General features: G+C 47.4%; 1 protein-coding gene and 1 long non-coding RNA gene across 3 annotated transcripts in view; one reads left to right on the forward strand and one right to left on the reverse strand.

The window, feature by feature from the left end:
• Positions 1-1,206: 1,206 nt before the first annotated feature.
• LOC144094525 (uncharacterized) lies at positions 1,207-2,533 on the reverse strand. The gene is made up of 3 exons (XR_013306513.1): positions 2,421-2,533; positions 1,807-2,020; positions 1,207-1,368 (listed from the first exon to the last, which is right to left on the reverse strand). It is a non-coding gene; the product is annotated as an uncharacterized LOC144094525 (long non-coding RNA).
• Positions 2,534-17,281: 14,748 nt separating this feature from the next.
• The window catches only part of SPR (G protein-coupled sex peptide receptor), a 352,892-nt gene continuing 347,043 nt past the window's right edge, over positions 17,282-23,130 (forward strand). The window contains exon 1 of one of the 2 annotated variants that reach the window (XM_077668286.1): positions 17,282-17,713. The gene's annotated coding sequence lies outside the window, so the exon portion shown is untranslated. The remainder of the gene's footprint in view (positions 17,714-23,130) is intronic. The other variant, XM_077668284.1, reaches the window with a different exon arrangement.

Here is a 23,130-nt window from a genome sequence, read left to right on the forward strand (position 1 = left end):
CAATCACGAAAAGCGTCAGGCAGGAAGACATCATCTCGCCAATGCTATTCACCGCCTCTGTACAGAATGCATTCTTCAGAGGCCTAGATTGGGAACAGCTGGGGATAAGAGGTAATGGAGAATACCTTAGTAATCTACGATTCGCTCATGGCATTGGCTTGCTAAGTCACTCAGCAGATGAACTGCAAAGCATGATCAGTGAGTTAGACAGGCAGAATAGAAAGGTGGGTCCAAAAATGAACATGCAGAAAACAAAAGAAATGCTCAACAGTCTTACAAGGAAGTAGCAGTTTACGATTGGTAGCACGGGGCTGGAAGTGGTAAGGGAATACGTCTGCTCAGGGCATGTAGTGACCGCAGATTTGGGTCACGATATACGGAAATAATTACAATACTAAGACTGCGGTGGAGCGCATATGACCGGTTCTCAGATCATGAATGGCTGTTTACTAATATCCCTCTAACAAATGTATATATAACGGCTGTATTTTACCGGTAGTCACCTATAGGGCCCAAACGTAGAGGCTAACGAAAAGGGTTACACTTAAAATGACGACAACGCAGCAAGCTATGGAAAGGAAAATAATCGGTGTACCGTTAAGGGACAGAAAGAGGGCAGAGTGGGTCACAGAACAAACGTAGGTTAATGACATTCTAGCTAAAATCAAGAATAGGCTAGGGTACGGCAACTAATGCGCAGAGAAGATAATCGTTGGTCCTCAAGAGTAAAACGACTGGATGCCAAGAGAAGGCAAGCGCAGCAGAGAACGGCATAGAGTTAGGTGGGTGGATGATTTAAAAGAGGTTGCGGGGATAAGATAGGGTGGCCGCAGCTGGCACAGGCAAGAGTTAATTGGAGAATTATGGCAAAGGCCTTTGTCCAGCAGTGGGCTTAATCAGGCTGATGATGATGATGAATTGATGCATGAATTTGTTCTTGGAGTAATTGACGGCTGCGGATACACATGCACGTGTTTTCTGTGAAATAAGGAAGCTGTGAGTGGTGCTCTATCTCGTTGTCCTGCATTGCGGGATGTGTAGTTGCTTTGGTGCCTTTAAATAGTTACAATGAACAACTACCAATCCATTAAATAAGAAGCTCTCTTGAGATTTAAGGAGAACCACGTTTCTCTGATCTTACCGTTAGGAGCGCGGAATCTAGGCCGCGCTACAAGAGCTTGAGAAATCAGCTGTACTTGCCTCCTAATTTTCAGCGTATCGGAACCCTCTCGGTGTGTCGGCGGGGAATGATTCCTTTATCTTCTCCAGAACACAGGCTGGCAAGATGAGACGATGTTTTTTTGTTTTTTTTTCAGGCAACGCCAGAGCCACCGAACAAGCTGTCGGTATGCTGTGTACCGGTATCTTCTGGGAATAAACAACATAATCAGCGAGTGAATCAAGCACTGTGATCACAATAAACTCGTGTATGCATGTTAGACGGCACGCAGGCACGAATAGAGTCACATAGTTGTTAAAACTCAATATACTACACGACTTGTTCATATGCAATGCAGTGCACCAGAAATTATCTTTTTTGTCATGCAGGTAGCATTAAAATATAGCTGCACTATGACCTAGTGTTGTGAAATAAGAACATTCGTGGATCAATGGCCTGGAATGAATACGTAATTCAGTACACCGAAAATTGACTTTCTTTTACTGCGCGTGTAACGATTACGCTTAAAAAAATAACCGCATTATGATATAGTGTAAAATAAGAGGATCCGAGTATAAACGCCGTGGAATGGTAAGCTGTACCGTATGCGAAGCCTAAAGCAGCATCAAACAGGAACAGAACCTCACTTGTGGACATCGTCGCTCATAGTTTCCCCCTGTTAGCGTAGCTCGAAGCAAGCAAAGCGCAGCACGTCGATGTTCAGGCACAGAAGGCTGTATTCTGGGTGCTCCACTGATGCAGCCCTTCAGCTAAGCCTGGACAATGCGGACTGTCTCATTGCAGCACACAAACTCGAGCTCCTCAATGTTCGACAGAACTTGGCATTGTCCACAACTGCACCTGAAACAACCGCAAAGTTACAGTGCAAAAAGAAAAAAAAATAATGCTAGCTGGGTGCGCTTATCTGCACTAACAATGCACATTTCACTCGTAGAACCTATAGCGTTCAGCCGATAGATTAATAAGAGGATTTATTATCACAGCTCCTCGTGACGGTAGGCGCCATAGCTGCTGTCAGCTTTTAAACGTTGCTTCCGTGCACCTTGCAGTCATATGCTTCGTAGAAGTAAGAGGAAAACGCCTATGGCTAGCTAATGTTCCACGAGCCTCGATATTAGCAAACGAACCGCTCGCTGTGTTCACTTAGTGAACGTACCAAGACGCTGGGCCGCACTTCGACCTACGAGGACTATTATTACAAAATTCACATATGTCCGCACGCACCAGTCTCTATACTCACCAGTCGTGGCGGTGGCTCGGCGATGACTGCTCGCGCACTTGCTTCCGTCAATTCCGGCTCCTCGGCGCTTGGACATGCTTGATATTCGGCCACTCCAGCCTCTTCAGCTCTCAAAAGCATCGCACGCTCTGTGGGGCTGAGGTCGCTGAAGTGCAGGCCGGAGTTCTTAGCGATAACTTGGTTATCAGCTTCAGGAACGGAATCCATCGCAACGCTGGCAAGACGCCGATTTAAACGTAAACGAAGCGACGGTAGCGACTGTCTGTAGAAGCCTTCAACGTGCGGCCGGCGGTAGCTTTCATTTCGGCTGTTGCTAGACCACACCGCTAGCCGCCAGAAATCATGAAGTCTACGTTTACGTCATGTTTCACGTCACTTTGTCCTATGTCGTGATGATAGAGTGTCCCGAGTTGAATCTGAACGGCGGGAAAAACTTTTTCAACTTCGAATCCAAATCTCTCAGAAATATATTCATCTTTCGCTCCCGGACAAGCGGCAAGAAAGCCATGAAATGCCGAACTATCTGATTTTGCGAACAAAAAAAGTTATAGAGCTCTCATCAATGTCTCTTTAAGGCTCCCGTTCAGCGGAAAATGCGGCATCCTGTCGGTGGCGTCCGGCGTTGTTGCGTTGCGAAACCCCTGATTAGTCGAAAAGGCTTACGTCACACGTGGAGTGGCGGGGTAGAAAATTGCTTAAAACATTATATAAATTATGATTACAATGCCGCAACTTGACTCAAATGTCATTACATCGTGTAGGTGTATAAAGTGATTGAATGGCCCTGAAAACAAAATTTGGGCTTTTAATTAATTTAAACCCTGACCTCAAGATTGCGACTTAGAAACGCGAGCCGTAGGCCACGCAGGCACTTTCGTACGGTTTGGTTAAAGCGAAGTTTTATATAGCATATGTTACGTGGCCTTCGACACAATTTGGTAGCTTATGGCTGTATGCTAACGGGCATGCGTGTCATTAGAGAGGCGCTAGTTAAGGTAGTAGTGATTAAGCGTGTAGCAAAGTACATTTCAATGACGGGCCTGTGTACGCGAACGCCTGTATGCTTATGTCGAGTGACATTGGTGTGTAACTCACCTAGATCGAATATATATTTATGAGATAAAGTGGAGTCGCTGATGGGACCCATTAACGCTATCGCGCCATTCCCTTAAGTGTCCAGAATACGTTTCATACGCTATCATTTATTTCACGTTTTTATGGAGCTGAATGAAATAAGAAGAAAATTTGATTATACAGCGGTCAGATGTGGCAACGTTACGTTTTCTTTACCTTTCTTTTGGAGGTGACGTCGGTCGATACGAAAGCAACAAGCATTGCGGAAGCAAAGGCCAATCACAGGCACGGCCGCCGCAGACCGCCGTACAGCCGTCGCCTCCTGACTAGCCGCGGCTACGGGGACCATGCTGCTTCAAGTCATCGCAGGGACGACCACACAGTTTGTTTCCAGAGACGGAAATAGCGGAGCAAAAATTCAGGGCGACGCTTTGTTGACCTAAAGTGTGGTGTGGTGAAAGCTTTTAACGCGGTGTGGCTGCTTGTGTGACTGATGTGTGGTTAAATGCTAATTAAGTACACAATTGTTTGTAGAGAGTTATAGCATATCGTTACCGTGTTTACGTTACCGTTTACCGGGCCCGGCAAGCGACGTCTGCGCATGCGCCGCACTTACCGGTCCGCAAACACTTTACGGAATCCCTTTTAGCGTTGCGGAGAGTTAAGCCTGGATTCCATGTACGCGAAAACTCTCGCGAACGTGAAGGCGACGGCGGCAAGCGACGAGCGACGCCGTCGCGCGAAGCAAAATGCATGTGTCGCTTGCCGTGTCGCTCGGATCTGCACCCACAAAAAATTTCGCTCGTCGCCCGGAAGTCCTCCACGCGACTGGCCAACCAGAGCCCCCCAAAGCCGTTTACGGTTTGTCCACGGTTTCTCACGGGTACATCTCACGAAACCCGCCCGTCGTCTTGGTCATCGCCACCGTCGAGAAAATATTTGGTTTTGTAGCTGAGAGGCAGACCAGCATGATTTAAATAATTAAAACAATCCACTTGTTGGGTGCGGAGGGCTAACAGCACTTGGAGCGGGCTACGCGAGCGGGCGTACTGCAGGGAGAGATGCGTGTCGAGCCGCGGGTACCGGCGCTCGATCCACCGTGCCGCTGCGCCCCAACTGTACAGAAACACTCGCGGCGCGCATTCTCACTGGTAAATTATAGTTTTCTCACTTACAATCAAACTGCGATGACAGTTTATGGGAGTATTTTTACTAAGCCGGAGTGCACAGACACCGAACGAAAGCACACCTCCCCCGTGTACCCGTGATGTGACTTCGTCTCCGCAAGCACGCCTTTGGCTATCTCCACTGCCGCTACACCGCTGCCGTAGAGGAAATATTCCTTTGGCCCTGACTATGAGGCACACTCACAAAATTTTAAGAGAGAGAACAGGTTACGGACGTGTTTCTAAGCTTGAGTGCGCAAAGCACGGAGTCCGCTGCGCACGTCGCGGGTTCGCGTCGCCTGCCGCCTTCGCTTGCATGGAGGTTGCCCACAAGCGACGAAGCGAACGCCAGCCGTCGCCGCCGCCGTCGCCGCCGCCGTCGCCTTCGCGTGAGTTTTCGCGTACATGGAGTCTAGTAACGTTGAATTCAAATGGCAGATCGAGAGCGCTCCGCCGGTTCACAAACGAAGCGCGTAGTTCAGGCGGAGATCCCTCCCTCCCATTTTGCCAATGGAATGCATGCGCTCCCGCGGGGGCACTTCAGCGCAAGAATAGCTCCAAGTTCAGGCAACATGGCGGCGCCCTTCGAAGCGCGGCCTCTCGCTTCACCAGCGATTCGTCCTTGCCGCCACTCTGTCTCTCGCGTTCACGGCAAACAAAAGGCGCACGAAGCTTTCGCTTTGCGTGATGATGCCCGCACCACAAAATTCTAGTGATGAAACGCGCCAAAGTTTCAGATTGCTTCCTTATTTACAGAGCTGCTAGGCTTAGAGAGTACGCGTCGTCTGACGTCAGAAAGCGCGGGAGGTTCAAACAAGTCAACGATTTTGGTCTAAAAAGCGGTCACAAAGAATTGACCGCGATGGAATTGACATGCTGTTAAGAAATTTTTTGTTTTAACTTGTGCGGACGCGAACAAAACGAAAAATAATTACATTTGGGAGAATTCAATTTTAAAAAAAGTCAAAAATACTGCTTGTACGTTGCCCGGATCACCGCGTAGCGACGACAGGAAGTTCGCGTATGCGACAGAACGGATGCAGCCGGTCATGACCGGAAGCAGACGCGGGAAAGTAAAACGTCGCGCGGGGTTCCGGTTAAATCTGCCGATTTCGGCGGAGCAAATTTAGCTGCTCCACGGAGCGATCCGGGATCGACGTCTGATCCCGATCTGCCATTGGAACAGACAACTCGCACTCCCATTCTGCCATTGGAATACGATTGCTCCCAACAGAGCAGAAAAACTTGATCCGGATCTGCCATTGGAATTCAACATAGGTGTTAGCGTTCGCTTGTAAACAAACATGGCAGCGCCCTCCCTGCACGGCCGCTTCGGACCAAATACAGCACCGCCGCCGCGTTCCTCGGCGCCATTTCTCGCTATACATGAAGGCATTCGCTTTTAATTTGCAAACTCTCACTCGTACGTGGAGGTTTCAGTAACAACTAAGCCATGTTTTTGAGATTATTTGCCGATATTTGAGCAGTTAAGCCTGACTATATGTTTTTTTCATAGCCAAATAGCAACGACTACACTACAGCTCTTCAGTTTCGTGCCCCATCTAACATTTTTCTATATTTTCATAATTTTTTTCCGCGAAAACAAGACACTGGTAATTCTCTTGGTATATTCATCAGTAATTGCAGAAAATAAGAAGTTTCTCCAGCCCGGAGATGGCGCGCTTTAACTTACTCCCACTAGATGGCGCCACAGTGTTCACATCCAAATACATAAAGAAGCGACGACGCGGCACGGCGAACAGGTGTCGTAGTTGTGCTTTTTTTTTTAAAGCGCTCGCAACGCAACGTGCGCTGTGTATGCAAGCTTACTGAGGTACGCGTAGTGAAGCTGTCTACTGGTCAGGGTGGGCAAATGTGTCTAGCTTCACGGGCACATTTGAAAAGCCGCTGAGTGGGCTGTAAGCTGAAGTGTAGTCGGTACGTCTTTATATACAGAGAAAAAGATTATTAAAGCGTAGCATTTCACTTCATAGAAGTGATTGCAATGGATCCGTTTTTTTTATCATTAAAACTGGGCATCTGCCATCATCATCACTCGTTTTAGCCCTGCGGTAACTTGTTACGGGAGAGACGGTACGCTAAAACGTCTTCTGGCGTGCGCTGCGCTAACCGGAAAATCCGGCGTCCGGTAACACGGTAAACGGTAACGTAAACACGGTAACGATATGCTATAACTCTCTTGTGAATCTTAAATGCTGGATACACTGGAGAGCGTTTGGGAGGCATCCGTCTGATTCGACGCCTTTCCGCCAACACTCTCCAGCGTCCTAGACTAGGAGAACCACATATGCGTTGGCAGAAACTAGCGTACAGGCAATAAAAACAAAGAAAAGCAGAAAGTAGCATAGTGGTTAGCACGCTCGGCTGCGGAACGGAAGGAACGTGGTTCGAATCCAATTGTACACAAATATTTTTTTTCATATAGAGTTGAAGAGCGTAACGGCTGGACGGACGGTATGACGTCACTTCCTTTGTCGTGACTTCCGGTTGGCGATGTAACGGCGGACAGCATCTCGACCGTGAGTGTGAGCCATTAAAGGCTTTCGCCTTAAAAGCTCCTCAGGCATATGTCAAACGCGCCGTCGTGCTGTGGAGTTCGTAGCCATCGGCGCCTGCACGCCTATTAGGCATAGCTGTGGTCCACAACTATCTGAGTGAGTGGCATCGTGCTGTGTTTCTACCGCGAGCAGTGTGACGTCACCCTTCAAGGCCTACGTAACATGGAGTAGCAACCAATTACAGGCCTGGAAATGAGTGCAAAACGAAAAGAAGCTTTACTAAATACAATTCTTGATTTATGCTTTGTTCGACTAAGCAGGTTTTCACGTGGTCCACATGACTCTCGCATATATACTTTTCACAGCGTGTGTATTTGAATATTTGGGCGTGCTGTAAACTCCTGCGCCACAACTCCGCAACCGTCTAATAGGAGAGCGAGACATGTCTATACTCGAAGCAATTCTCCTCAGTCACCGGAAAATACTTCTCTAGCTTCTTCATAAAGCGAAGTAAACACAAAAGCTACAAAACTGTAGGATAAAATTCCAGGCTCAACCCAGCCTAAATGTGTCCCCACAAAAACGCCGCATTCGTGCCGCATGCAACGGGTTCTCTAAGGAGGACCTCCCCTGACGCGTGGGCCTTCGTCACCTGTAACCTAGTTTCTCTGCGCCACAAACTTCCTGCCGCGGGGCACCGAGCAGAGCGGCGTTGTTTTGTTTTCCTTGTGTTTGGCACGAAAGCGACTTTTGGCGCGTCTTACCCCGCACTCTTCCCGCCGTTTTGTGAGAGGAAAATCGCCGTTGTGCATAGTCACTCAGTGCGGACCGTGAGCACAGGACAGCGGCAAAAACCGAAGTGCGCTGGCTTTCGAGAACTCGCTTTGCTGCGTCCACCCTCTCGAGCACAGTGGCGGGGGACTGAATCTCACGAGGCCGCTTAGGGCACATGAGCAAGCACACGTCTACTCTACGCGCGCGCTGTGCGCAGTCTGCTCGCTGCCCCTGGACTCTCGGGAAGCACCCCGTCGTGCTTTTACCAGAGAAGACCAGCGTGCCGTGATCTAATTTGGGATTTAGGGAGAGCAGCCGACCTGGCCAGCGTGGGAGTTGTGCGTGCTCTTTCTATATGTGTGTATGTGCGTGTGTGTGTGTGTGTGTGTGTGTGTGTGTGTGTGTGTGTGTGTGTGTGTGTGTGTGTGTGCGTGCGCGTGTGCGTGTGCGTGTGCGTGTGCGCGTGCGTGTGCGCGTGCGCGTGCGTGCGTGCGTGTGTGTGTGTGTGTGTGTGTGTGTGTGTGTGTGTGTGTGTGTGTGTGTGTGTGTGTGTGTGTGTGTGTGTGTGTGTGTGTGTGTGTGTGTGTGTGTGTGTGTGTGTGTGTGTGTGTGTGTGTGTGTGTGTGTGTGTGTGTGTGTGTGTGTGTGTGTGTGTGTGTTTTAGGGGAGGGGGATGGATGGATGGATGCGTGGTGCAGAGGGGCCGGCGAGGATGCTCTCAACAGTCCGCAGAGAATACACGGGTCCGTGCCGCAGACCACGTGCCTCTAAACACGTACCATGGTTCTCTCTCGCTGCGTTTCAGGGCGAGCGAGGAATAACCAGAGCGGGACGTGCAGTTGCTGGCCTTCCTGCGCAGCCTATCGCGTCTGCTCCCGGTGCCCACATAGACTTCCAAAACTTCTTTTAGTGATAGCCTGGCACAATTGTCTGAGTTAGGCGGTAGCTGTAAATTTCATCCGCTGGGCAAGGACAGTTTTGCGCAGAGCAATTCTTCGCGGATATAGGGCCTCCATTGGCAAGCAAGTGATAGTTGTACGGTACGGTACGGTACGGTACCTAGTGGTACGGTATCACGTGGTTCGTCACACTATGAGAGATGCCGGCGTGAAGCACACCTTATTTATTTCAGGCCCAATAGAAATTTTTGTGTCCCACTTACGTCGCGCAGCACTGGGACGCTCACAGCTTACCAAGGAAACGAATGAATTTTGGTGAACATTAAATGATGAGCTGTGTAACAAACATTCCGCCGAAAATGAGACCATACAAGTGCAACGCCCCCCCCCCCCCCCCCCTAAAAATAAAAAAATTAACGGCCGGAACTACCACAGTGTAACGCGAGATTCAGTGACAGTTTTAGCGGTGTTTTCATTTCGCGATATATGGAAGCAAACAATTTGAAAGCGACATGGATATATGTGCAGTTACAGACCACTCTTTAGGTTTCCACAAATATTCGCTCTTTAAGTAGCAGTTCTTGCCCAGTCTTTTATAGTCATGAAAGAAGCCTTGGGATCTGAGCAGTGGCAGCAGATGTATTCGAGGGGATGGAGTAATGCCTGTGGCGAAGCCCGATCATGTGTTCTGGGAGTTCGCCACATTTGTGGGAGAAGTTACCAGGGAGGGGAACTACATTTCCACAAATTCACTGGGTTTGGACCGCTCCTAGTAATGCTTTGCCATGGCGTGTTCTACTCACGATATGAGTGACTTCAATGCTTTCTTATTCCTCGTCGTTCCACAGCAAGTTTGGTTACCCCCCCCCCCCCGCCCACTCCCTTGTTACGTCGACTACTGCTATCATTACCACCACCATCGCTGCTGCCATAAACACCACTCTCACCACCACCACATCCAGCGCCACCCCTTCTAGTACCACTACCACTTTTATCACCGTCTCCGCTACCCCTACTACAACGACGGTGACGCTAAACCCAAGGAACGGTCCTTTAGCAGCTGCCTCTGAAAGAAGAAATAATTTTCCTGCGCTCTCAAAAACTCTTTGGCTCTTTGATAACATATCGACACAAGTCTTCCATGTTCTCCACACTTTTCTACTGAAGACATATACCTCTTACTATAAGTCTTTTAGTTCACTCAGAATGCACGTTCTCTGTTAAGGCAACTTATGACTGATATTAGTGTTGTATCGCTTAAAGAATGCGAAGTGACGCTAAGAGGCAGATACGCAGAAAGGCCTGTTTGCGCCTCTGAAAAAAATAGCGGTTGCAGCAAACGTAAGTTGTGGCACACTTCCGCAATGGGGCCAAATGTCTCGACGATCGTTTAGTGCTAGAAAGTTGTGAAGTAAGTAGCGCATACAAAAATGGCAAAAGAGCCGAGTGAGGTGCCCGAGATACAATGGGTGACCCGCTATCTGTCAGAACCTTCGTGCTGTCACCACAGAAACGATGGTAAGTGCGGCTCCAAATGGGGATCCCATGTTACTGCATAATGGGAGAAGAGCGAGACAATCAGGACGGCGGAATGAAGCAGCATACATGATCAGGGCGCTAGTGAGTACGGTACTTTCTGCCGCCTCCCTGTCCTCGTGCACTGTGTTCCGGTTATTTGCCCTTATGTGCTTGGAAAGGCCTGGTGCGCAAAAAACGCAAGGCCACAGCAATAGACGCCATTCCAGGCATAAAATCGTCGGGGGTCTTTCTGCATTTAAAGATGGCTAAGGGCGTCCTAATCAAAGCTGTCATGCGCAGAATTACTCTGAAGCTTCTAAGACTTCGTCTTGAAGCGCTCAGGTCTATCACTATGAGTTCATTGGGTTTTCGCTAAACAAGCAAAAGAGAACTCAACGGCGCATCCCTCCTAGTAATGCCATCAGCTGCTCCCAGTGCTGGTGAGAGGAGAGATGGGGATTGTGGAAGTAAGACGGAGATGGTTGACGAAGCATAAGTAGGAGATGGAAGGAGAATGTTTATCGACGATGGAAGGCGAATTGAATTGATACTTTAACGCGGCTTCATTCTTAGCACGGAATTCCAGCTCTTCGCAGAGTTCTCCCAGAATCATTTTACGCCGTATACAGCTCGTTCGGTCGAAAAGCAGTCGGCGTAGTGGGCGCCATGTGTAGGAAATAACCGGGGCTGCGTAATAAAAATCGTATCATGCCACTCGTTTGCCGCGGAATGTTCCGGATGGTGCCGAACGATTCAGTGTTTCATCGCATAAACTTACTAGTTAAGTTAGAGCCTAGCTCGTGGCAGCGATTCGAACCGGCGACCTATAATCGTGGGCTGCGTAAGAAAATCGTATCATGGTAATTTGTGGTTCTAGTGATTGATGATTAATTGGTGTGTGATAGATGATGACGAGGAAATGAAATCATTGTAACTAATTTATTAATTAAAGAAAGAAATGAAAAAATAAAAAGGGGGTTCAAAGGTGTCAAAATGGTCAGAATGAAGAGCCGATGATTTATGATGCTCATTAAGAAAATTTAGAGTGTGTAATTGATCAATTAATTAATTGAAAGAATTGCGAAGAGGCAAAATGCGTCAAAAGGAGGCAAAATGCTCAGGATGGAAAGCCTAACCTGCTGCGCTATCGCGTCATACCATTAAGGCGGAGCTCAATTAAGTGTCCTCTCCAGTTTTTGTCTCCAACAGATATTGTCTACACGTCCATTCATTATGAAACCGAACAAAATTTGAGCGTTCATTTCGTGATTACTCAATAATGTTGTGTGACAAGCACGCTTCATCCCGTTTAATTTCTCGCTTGTTTTTTAGCGATATCTACATTACGGTAGCATTTCGAGCCTTCAGCGTGGCTGCGCCGCCACGCTGTCACGTGGTTGGTCACGTGGTGCGGAGCAGCTGCTGGCGGCGCGGCGCCGTGGCTGATCACGTGGTTCGTCACCTGGCTGGTCATGTAACCAGCCACGTGGTGCGGAGCAGCTGCTGCTGCCGGCGGCGCGGCGCGCCAGCAGCCGAGCTGCCACAACTCTGCGCATGCGCCGTGTCAGGTGGGACGAAGATGAAGAAGAACGTCCAACGCTACGGAGCGGCGATAGACTGAGTTTGCAATTCAACTGAGCAAGTTCCACTCGGCCAGCTGTAGCTATCGTGTCACTCCAAGTTTAACCAGAGTTAAACCACCGTAATTTTTTTCTTTGATGCATAATACCCCAACTCAGCTTTAGCAGAAAAATAGCAATAAATATTTATTTTTGTACAAGCTGACTCTTTCCTTTCATAATGGAGACACCTCTACCATAAGCATGGTCAACTCGGCGCGCCAGCGCAGGGTACATCCTCCCGGAAGCCCTTCGAATTGAATATTACGCTGCGTGCAATGTAGAATTAAGGAAACTACGAAGAAAAATGCCGCGTTATTCTTCTTTCTTTTACATTCTGTGTATTCTAAATGGGGCATTACATTATTTTAAACCGCGTTCACCTCAGGATAAAAAAAATGGTGATGGCCTAGCTCTGTTAGGCCAGGAAATAAGTACCGAAAGCGCGGCGACATCTGGTTCGGAAGAGTTAATATATGAAAGGGGCGCATTCACTACATGCGTCTTTATTCATGGTTAAAACTTGAGCCGTCGTGGCAGAGTGGCAGCGTCTCCGCCTCAAACGCCAAAGGCCCTGGCTCGATTCCCAGCCTCTACCCAGGAGTTTTTTCATTCAGTGGATACCGCCACCGACCACGTGGTTGGTCACATGGTCGGTCACGTGTTGCGGAGCAGCTGACGGTGGCGCGGTGCCGTGGCTGGTCATGTGGTTCGTCACGCGATTGGTCACGTGGTTCGGTGCGACCACGGTGGGAATGCGAGCACGGCGAAACTGCGAGTTCGTGGCCAGTGTAGCTTTCGCTAGAAAAACAAGCCCATGCTAACGCGCCTAGATAATGAGGAGACGCCTGCCCACCGTGGCACGAGCCCGTCAGCCTCCATGATTGGCAGGTGGCATCCCATGAAAATAATTTATTTTAATTAGGTAAAATTAGCGTGAATAAAATAAATTCCATTCGGTTAGGTAAATTGAACCAAACAAGAGGAAGCGTGGTCTCAATCGCGCACCATTTCTTTCTGCCCCCAGGAGCTTGATATCACAATGGATAGCCAAGATATCGAGCGCGCTCACAGACTTCGTCGTTTCCAGTCAGGAAAGAACCGCGCTATCATTGTCATGTTCACGAGGTTTAAAGACAAAGCGCGAATCCTTCCTACCAGCTCGATGCTTAAAGACACGTCGTTAGCAGTCCGAGAAGATTACTGTGCACCTATACGCTTGGCAAGAAAAAAAAACTTTTTTTCACGTGGTCAGCAGAGTTCTAACTCATTCAAAATCCGTTTTGAAAGCTTATTGTGAACAAAAAACAGTTTGTGTACGATGCTGGAACCGACTCCGTGATCGAACAAAGTTCATAGCACTCACTGAAATCGCAGAAGCTCTTGATACGCCTACCTTTGCAAACTTCCAAGCGTGCCACCCCTGTCCCAAGAGACAAATCGGTATCAGATTCCCTAACCAATATCCGAAGCTACTTCTCAAAGAAAGACGCTGTCGAAGCTATATTAGATGAAAACAGCGCCGATATCGCAATCTTTACCAAACATGGCTCACGCCTGATATACAGAATGAAGAGCTATTGCAAGATAAGCAATCTTTCGATTTTTTCCGGCGTGATAGACCTGGGCGCAGGGGAGGCGGCGTGATGGTCCTTGTTAAGCGTACCCTGGTTTCTTCTGCTGTTGAAATGACTAGCAATAACGAAGTCCTTTGTGCGAACATTCCACTTGCTCATCGCAGTAATATTATCATTGTCTACTACCGAGCTCCTGATTCTGACCACTACTTTATTGCAGACTTAGGTACCATTCTATTTCACATCAAAAACCAGTTTCCCTCCGGAAACCTTATAGTTTGCAGTGATTTTAACTTTCCAGACATCGATTGGGACACTCTTAGTGCAAGTTCACGCCATTCCAGAAATTTTTTGGATCTTATTCTCTCGTTTAACCTCTCTCAAACAGTCCGTTTTCCAACTCATGGTAGTAACACCCAAGATCTTGCTCTTGTCTCAAATCCAGATTTATTCCAGTAATTGTCATCCTGCGATGGTCCTAGCCATCATAACATAGTACTGCTGAACCTGTTTATTTCAATCCCTCCACGACAACGTTCAGTGAAATACATTCTAGATTACAGCAACGCCGATTTTTCCGAAATCAATGACGAACTAGATGAATTACTTCTCTAGCTTGCAGAGTCCACTCCTAATAGGTCTGTTGATGACAACTGGCATTCGTATAAAGAAACAATTATCTCTCTAATTGATTCATGTGTACCCCTCGCCTGCATTCGTGACGATGCCGGGAAACCATGGTTTACAAATTCATTAAGAAAATTATGTAACAAGAAAAAGCTGTTATTCAGGGCAGCTAAGTGCTGGAACTCAGCTCTTAAATGGGAAAAGTACTTTAGCTGTCTGCATTATTATACCAGGTTGCTCAGGAGCACGAAACAAAAACTTTACGACAAGAACCTACTTGAGATCCTCCGAAATAATCGAAAAAAGTTTTGGTCTTTGTTAACTCCCAACCGTAGCGGTTCGCATAATATCACTTTATTAGATCACGACGACTCTCACGTTCTAAAGGAGCTCCGTTCAGACGTAATGAACGAGTACTTGTCTTCTGTTTTCACACTGGAACAGGTTACAAATATTCCTGTAGCGCACAGCTTAATTTTCTCTCAAATGCTGCCAGTTGACGTCTCAGTTGAAGGAATATCTAAATTAATAGATTACTTAAAGGTATCCAGTGGTCCTGGGCCCGACAACATATCTGCTATAATTTTTAAAGGTACCAAACTAATATCCAGCCATGTCATAAAAATAATTCTCACGCAGTCTATCTCCAGTTGCCAAATCCTCTCCGAGTGGAAGGTAAGTATAGTTGTACCCACCATAAAGGCAGACAATCGCTCCGATTCGTCCAATTATCGACCTATCTCGCTAATGTGCATTGCATGCAAGCTCAACGAACATATAATTTACTCTCACATTGCAACGCACCTAGATAACAATTCTTTTTTCTTCTCCAACCAACGCGGATTTAGTTCTGGTTATTTATGCGAAACTCGTCTTTTGAATTCATGACTTACCTCCACTCAAACCTAGACTCATCATTTCAAACAGACATAATTTACCTTGATTTTGATAATGTTTTTGACCGCGTTCCCCACCAGTGCCTCATGGCCAAACTTTCTTGCCAGTCTGTGGACCTACTAATGTTATCATGGATTCACTGCTTTTTAACCAATCGTTCGCAATACACCGTCATTGACAGTCATCCTTCCGCGCTACAAGTGTTACCTCTGGAGTCCCTCAGGGATCAGTTCTTGGCCCGCTTCTGTTTTTAATCTTTATTAATGACCTTAGTGCTGCGTCACCCATTCGTCTGTTCGCAGGTGACTGTGTTCTCTACCATCGTATTTGTACTAATAGTGATTAGTCTCTGCTGCAGAACGACTTAAACTTAATCCAAAACTGGTGCTCTACCTGGCTCATGAAGTTGAATGTGACTAAATGTAAGTTTATGCACGTGTCCCGGAAACTATCTAACTTGCTCTACTCGTATTCGCTAAACACAACCATGCTATCGCAAATTGAATCTTACAGGTATCTTGGCATCGAAATAACAAGTAATCATAACTGGTCAAAGCACATCAAGTCACTTGCTGCACGCATTTCCAAATCACTAGGTTTCATTAGCCGATCTCTCATATTTTCTCCGCCCACGGTTAGACTAATCGCATATGAAACATTCATCCGTACCAAACTTGCATATGCATCGACTATTTGGAACCGCCGTCAAGAATGCCTAATCAAGGCGTTAGAGGCAATCCAAAACCGAGCTGCTCATTTCATAACATCCTGATATGATTCTCGGCTGAGCGTTTCTAATATCAAATCTTCCACTGGCCTAACTGCCTTGTCATCACGACGTAAGATAGCAAGATATTGTCTATTTCACAAACTTTAGCATAATTTCCCGCAGTTACGTAAGAACCTTATGCTGCCCCACTTGAGATCCTCCCGACGTTTGTTTAATTGCAACAATGTTCAGCGCATTCATGGTACCACTAACGATTTCAATAATTCCTTTGTGCCAACTGTTGTATGCGAGTGGAAGGTACTTTCTGACGGTATTTTCAATGAAATCAACTCAGTGAAATTTAAACACTTATTGATCGCTTATTTCTCTCCTCAGTTGCTGTAGAAAGCCTTTTTATTTACCTATTTATTGCCTTGTTCATTTGAATGCGTTTACTGTGTTTATTTCTGCTTGCCATTTATATTTGTGTTCTACCTTTGTGACCCGTTATTGCCTTTTGTCCACCCCCCCCCCTTCTATGTAATGCATCATTGGGGCCTTTAAGAGGAAATAAATGATGATGATGATTTGAAAAAACGATTAAAATCTTCCGACTGACGCTCTGAATTCACGGCAGAATGCAGGGCCATATGGCTAAACCAAACCTACAACAGCTTCTTCTGTAATGCAAAAATGGCAATCAAATATTCCTTTGCTGCAGTATGCCGCCCGCAAAAGCGTGACACATCCATTTATATGTTATTCTCGAGCTTAATGTGTAGGTGTAGAGTGGGTGTCCTATTTGAGCAATAGCGAATCGTGAGCAGATGCCTTCAGCTAGCGCGAAACTTCTTATTAGCTTACTTGATATGAAAGCTCCGTTATCCCTCGAAGAAGAGAATGAGAACCGCCTGCAAGTTCGATATCCGGCGGTGCAGGTAGAATAGCAGCACGGTCATCATTAAGAATTTCTTTTTGCTTTTCTAACGGAGTAAAGCAAAGCAGCTCAGCAACGAAATGGAACGCCAGCTTTGTTCCTTTCCTCAACATCATTACTTTACTCTATACCGAACGACTTAACTCCAAGCATCTCCCCGGGGCTTTCATCGTATCCGTTATTGCGTTGCAACCTTATTTATTTATTTCTTCCTCCCGGATAACATTTCGAGCATCTTTCGCCCGTCTCCAAGGTGAACACGCCGTGCAAGCTTCTCGTTGCCCTTCCAGCTTCTATTGGTTTGCTTTTGAAGCGAGTGCAACCTCCCCGACGTCACACTTTATGGGGAAGAGAAAAGCGGGCGGGGGAGAATCACCCAGGCGCACGCACGTCGAGAAAAGTACGGGGGAAGAGAGGGAAGGAAACGGCCGGCGAAAACGCGAGAGGGAGGCGGGGAACCCAGGCGCGGAGAGGGACCCGAACAGGGATAAGCTAGCAGCGACGTCGGCGGCGCCGTTGTCGGCGGCGGCGCTGGCGTCTAGTGTTGGGAACCCCGGCGACCGCGCGCCGCTCGGCAGAGCCAGGATCCCGAGACTCCCGCAACCGTCTGGGGTCCCTCCCTGGCCGATATCGCGGCGCACCCGCGTGCGGAGTGCAGTGCCCGCCCGACTACTCGAGCACAAGAGCTTTCGGTGTGCGCGCCCCGGCGTTGTGGACTGACGCCGCTGCGACATTTTCCTATTGTCCTCATTTTTGCTTTCCCTGGCGCCCAATCCTTTCTCCTTTCAAACTATCACGCCGGGTATGCCACCCCTCGTTTCTGCTCGTGTGACCCTCTCATCCTCCTCCGTTGGACGGACGCCGCTTCGCGCCGGAATCTAACAGGTTGCAGCTGGCCCAGTAGAACGCTCCTCTGTTCGACGGCAGCCGGGCTCGACAACGGGCTGAATCGAAGGCACTTTGGAGCACCTTACGAGGTAACAATGACCTTACTCAAGTTGCTTCTTTTGTCGAGTGAAAATTAAAGGCGGCGCCTGCCCCCGTCAAGCAGGACATATGCTTGTTGTTGTACGGCATGGATGCAGTGGCTCTAGGGCTATTATTCGTCTCCTATAATGAGCGGCCGGGAAGCATGTCTTCTTTTTACATTTTTTCTTTTGCCAGGGTGACAACTTTGATATGCGAACTACGTGTCGCAAGTTAGACGTACGGTAGTGTGGTCCGAGTGAGGCAGTACATGTCCAGGTGTTCATCGTGCATATTAAGCTAATCAAGAGAGCCTGGCTCAGAGCGTCAGCAACATTTTTTTTTTTTTGCATTTCAAGGCAACTATTTTTAAGCTTCCCGTCTGTTCACGCTCTAAACATGCTTCGGACTGCCGAACTGCCTTTTTTTTTGCTTTCTTCCTTTGAGCGATAATGACAAGCTCCATAAAGGCCGACGGCCTATTTGCCCTTGTTTGCTTTACCTTTGCTGCGTGACGTGAACCCCTGAACACTTCCAGGAAACTCCGTTTTGCTAAGCGAACCTGCATGGATGAGTGTGTCTTCGTTTTCGCTTTAAATAGCCATCAATTTCGACCACGATTTGGTTCCACTATGAAGCACGCTGCGTCAAAAGCATCTATATTACGCATTTGTGCTCCCGAAGATAGTATTAACACCGTTTGCTGCATCATTAATGCATTACACTGACAAAGAGACAATTCCAACCGAACTCCGGCTCTCTTGCTTTCTTTCTTCCAATTCTTCAGTCCTGGTTACGCACTCTTTGTGCGCAAATAAACGAAATCAAAAAGGTAATCTTTCTTGAGCACTGGCAGGCTTTCTGCGCTGACCGAAAGGCTGAAGTAAGCGGCAGGCACGTAAAGGCTCTTGCGAAGGAAGGGAAACGCGAAAGAAAAATGGCACTGCAGTTGTTCCTTCAACTGAAATGAAAAGCAGCGGCTTCCTTCACTCCTTCCTGCCTCGGCTCTGGAGACGGTTTGGGAGAGTGCGTTACACGAAAGGCGAAACTGCTGCGAAAAAGTTTGAGCACTCTATTCAGCAGTGGGCTTGCTAAGAATAAGAGCCGCGCTTTTCCATTTCGCTTTTTAACTCTATCAATTTCTCGCTGAGAGCTAAAAGATGTGGCTGGGTGCATTATTGCTGTATAGGGAAAGCCTGGACTACAACACAAATTCCACGAAAGAGATCATAAAAAACGAGAAGCCAACGCTATGATTCACGGATGGGTCATTAAAATTACGAAAAATGTGAAAGGTCAGTGGAAACGGCAAGCCGCCAACATTGATGATAGCAAGATTTAAACGGTTTCAACCAGGACTCATGTTTCACTTTAACGAACTGTGAGGGCAAATAAAATTTGTCACGCTTGCGTGTCATGATATCGTTGTGAATATTGTGCAGCTCGAAGGCAGTTCCATAAATATAGTTACAAAACTGAATCCAGGGTGATGTCAAACGAAACGTTCATTTGTCTTTCCTGCCACTTTTAAAGAAACACCAAAGTAATTTGTTTTTGGTCCCTGCACAGTTTTTATTGTATTCGTTGTATTTTTTGTTGTACTGGAACTTGTAGAAACTACAGGTGTTTATGGGTTATGGGAGTTTTTAGCGTCCCAAAGCTACTCAGGCTATGAGGGACGCCGTGAGGAAGGGCTCCGGAAATTTCGACCACCTGGGGTTCTTTAACGTGCACTGACATTGCACAGCACACGGGCCTCTAGAATTTCGCCTCCATCGAAATGCGAGCACCACGGCCGGGATCGAACACACGTCTTTCGGGTCAGCAGCCGAGCGCCATAACCACTGAGCCACCGAGGCGGCAACAGATGTTTCTGTTGGATCGCGCCGTCCCTTGTCGTTGTGGCACAGTGAGCTTAAAGCTGATGACTAGGCCGAACTATGAGAACGCAAATGTTTGTCAAGACGTCACATGCGACTTACCATAGTGGGCGAGAGAGGTGTGGTGTATTGCGAACTGTACCCTTTCAGAATACGCATTGTGTTCTGCTATCGACAAATGTCTGAAATTTCCTGAGCTTATCATTATAACCACATATTTCATGAAAACATAAATGGCTCAATACCTCTCAGAATTTACGCATGCCACACATTCCGGCTCGAGGAGTTAGGGCATTATTTCTATATAAAGCACATTTATGGACAATTAATTGCTGCCCAAGCACTACTCCGGACGTACCAACTTCGAGCAAGAATCTTGTCTTGTGTGACCGAAGTAACTCGGGTAAGCTCGGGTGTTAGTTCGGAGGAGCGACGCGCCAGCTGCCGCCGAGTGGAGAGAGGCTGATGAAGAATGAGAAACGCAGTTGCGTGCACACGCAATCGCCGCCTGGGTCTCGGCCCATCCCCCGCTGTGGATGAGCGCCAATAACATCTTGAGGAGCACAACAACAAGATGCCAGAAATAAGAGGCGAAGAATGAACACATCTTTTCGCTCCTCGACACGGTTTAACGGGGCTAAACCCCTACCACTTCTTATTGTTCTTAAGATCTCTATAGCTTGTCGCGGAACCGAACCTCGGTTAAAGTATTGTTAAATAACATTTTACACAGCGTTAGAGAACAAAAATACGGCTGCACCGGACAGCTCACCCAATGCTCACCGTGGAATTTAGTGACTTCCACCTTCATTTTTTGCTTCGGAAAACAGGTCTTTTTCTGCGGACATGAAATCGTCCTGCCATTCTGTCCAGTAAGAATACAAAAAGCAGCCGGTATCTGTCACTTGGTGAAAAACGCGCTAGACGCTTAGAACTAGAAAAAAAAAATGAATACTTGCGTGCACGATCGTACACGCCGTGCCGCAAAATGGAACATTGAAACAGCGGTCCATGAATGAACCTCTACCCGCTTTAATCCGTGCATAAGCCAGTTTTATGTCGCATGGGACAGCAGAAGGTTAGGTGGGTGGATGAGATTAGGAAGTTCGCAGGCATAGGGTGGGCGCAGCTGGCAAAGGACAGGGTTAATTGTAGAGGCATGGGAGAGGCCTTCGCCAGGCAGTGGGTGTAGTAAGGCTGATGATGATGACGACGATGATTATGGGAACAAAACGGCCTTCATACTGGTCACTCCTGTCCTGGCGACAGGCTGATTGTCGTGTGAACACCATCCCGTTTTGAGAAAATAACGTTTTAAGGTTCGCGCCTTATCGCGCTCAGTTCTACGTTCCCCACTGTTAAGTTCCTAAGCTGATAAAACCTATTACAACTCAAGGCTCGACAAGATTCTTCTTTGCGCGATTATGCAAAATGTCTTCGGTGAGCAGCTGCTCCTGAGTAACACAAGAGATTCTTAGCTGTTCGCTCTGTGCTTGCTTTTGTTCCGCATGTTTTTAGGAAGGCCAGTGTTGCAGCGCTTTATCCTGAAGAAATACTGATGGGCTTGCGCATTTTGGACACGTGTGGTTATAGAGTGCTCTAAACGCAGAGGAAAAGAAAATTAATCGGTGTCCTTGCAATAAGAGCGCACCTTGGCTTAGGCCTTGTTTCCTCATGTTGGATATTTCACGCTTTGGGTAAATGCATCACACTAACTCTCGTACCCGAAATAGACAGACAGATTTAGAAAGTAAAGAAACGTTTACAATCTACCAATTATATGAAGTCCCGAATGGAATGTTTTTGAACGCACTTAACGGACTCAGCTCACTATTTTAGTTCTGCTCGGGCAGTGTCCTTCGCAACTGCTGCGAGCAGCTATGTAAGCGCATTTTAATAAACAACACTGACTGAGAGAATAGGACACCTCGACGACAGGGATATTAATCAGGGAGTATGGTGGGCGGTCCCTTCTACTACCCTAGGCTATGAAGTGGGTATATATGGGGTAAATAAAAAATATGTGACAAACGTTACCATCAATTAGTGCTGTGGATTACTTTTTTGTTACTTATTGGAACACATTCATTTCAGCTAATCCTGCTGACCACTCACTTCCGCCTAGCACAGACACAGCTCTATGTGCAGTATTAGGAAACTTCATGCGGAATACGGTACAAATGTTACACTACAACGTAATCAGCAGGCTGCTCGATGGTTCGTTTCAAACGCGAAGTGACATGAATTGCGTCCTCAAACGATGCTCGCGCTTCAGATGTTAAACGTCGCGAAGGTCGCGTAAAAGACAGCGACAGCATCCGGTTTGCCCTGAGAGATAATGAAAAATTCCCGAGAGGCCATTGGTATTTAACAGAATTCCTAGCTGTGGTTATGCAGATGCGATTCGAAAACCCACGAAAACGGCGTACGTGTAGCTAACAATGGCAAAGTAAGGCGTGTACGCCAGAAAGCGGCAGCATCACAGGTGCTGGGTGACAGTCGGCGTGTCGCGTGACAAGAAAGGAGTGATGCATATATTTTATCATCAAGCACGTGTTTGTACGTGAATTACCAGCTGCGACGACAAGCAGGCGAGGAATCTGTCCCTTTGTCGACCGCCCTCTATATCGGCGAAAATTCCGCTTTCGTGTACAGAATGCGTCTTGCGTAAAATGTATGGTGAACAACAAGATGCGATATTTCCCATTGTATCGTATAAATAGAAAATGTGACAAAAATAAAAGAACTTTTTGTTATTTCTGAGATTATTATGCAGATTAAGTGCAGCGATGACGTAGAGGTAGAGCGTCCGCCTCGCGTACAAGACGACCGGGGTTCAAATCCTGGTGTCGCGCAATTCTCCACCGGGTTTTTTAAAAACATCCGTGTGTCGATGGAATTGCATAACAAGGCCTAGGGTGTGGCCTGATCTCGGTGATCAGAACCTACAACGCACTCCCTCACTAGAACAAGATTTGGCCACCCTGGTGTAGTACTTGGCCACAACCTTCTATGATCAAACCAATTAACCCTCGGCCCTCAGTCTCTAGCGGCTGCGGAGCAACTGACCACGGCGGCGGCCAGACCTGTGACGCAGCGGAGGGTGCTAAGAATTTCTGGCTCCGGACAGGCCGCCATTGGAATCTGAACCTGGCAACGTTTAACGCTATTGTTTTATCTAGTGAGGCTAGCCTAGTAGTGCTGTTCGAGGAACTAACGGGAATTAAGTGGGATGTCACAGAGCTAGTGAAGTTAGGAGGGCAGGTGAGGCGTATACAGTACTAAAGGACGGACACATACTGTGCTATCGCGGATTAGTGGATAGACGAGAACTAGGTGTGGGATTAATCAGGAAATAGCTGGCAACGTAGAGGAATTCTATAGTATTAACGAGAGGGTAGCAGCTATTGTAATTAGGCTCAATATGAGGTGCAAGCTGAAAGTGGTGCAGGCCTACGCGGCGATATCCAGCCATGATGACCAGACAGTTGAAAGCATCAATGAAGACGTGGAATCGGCAATGAATGAAGCAAAATCACACTGCACTA

The sequence above is a fragment of the Amblyomma americanum genome, chromosome 6 (assembly GCF_052857255.1).
Source record: "Amblyomma americanum isolate KBUSLIRL-KWMA chromosome 6, ASM5285725v1, whole genome shotgun sequence".
In the NCBI taxonomy this organism is placed as follows: domain Eukaryota; kingdom Metazoa; phylum Arthropoda; class Arachnida; order Ixodida; family Ixodidae; genus Amblyomma; species Amblyomma americanum.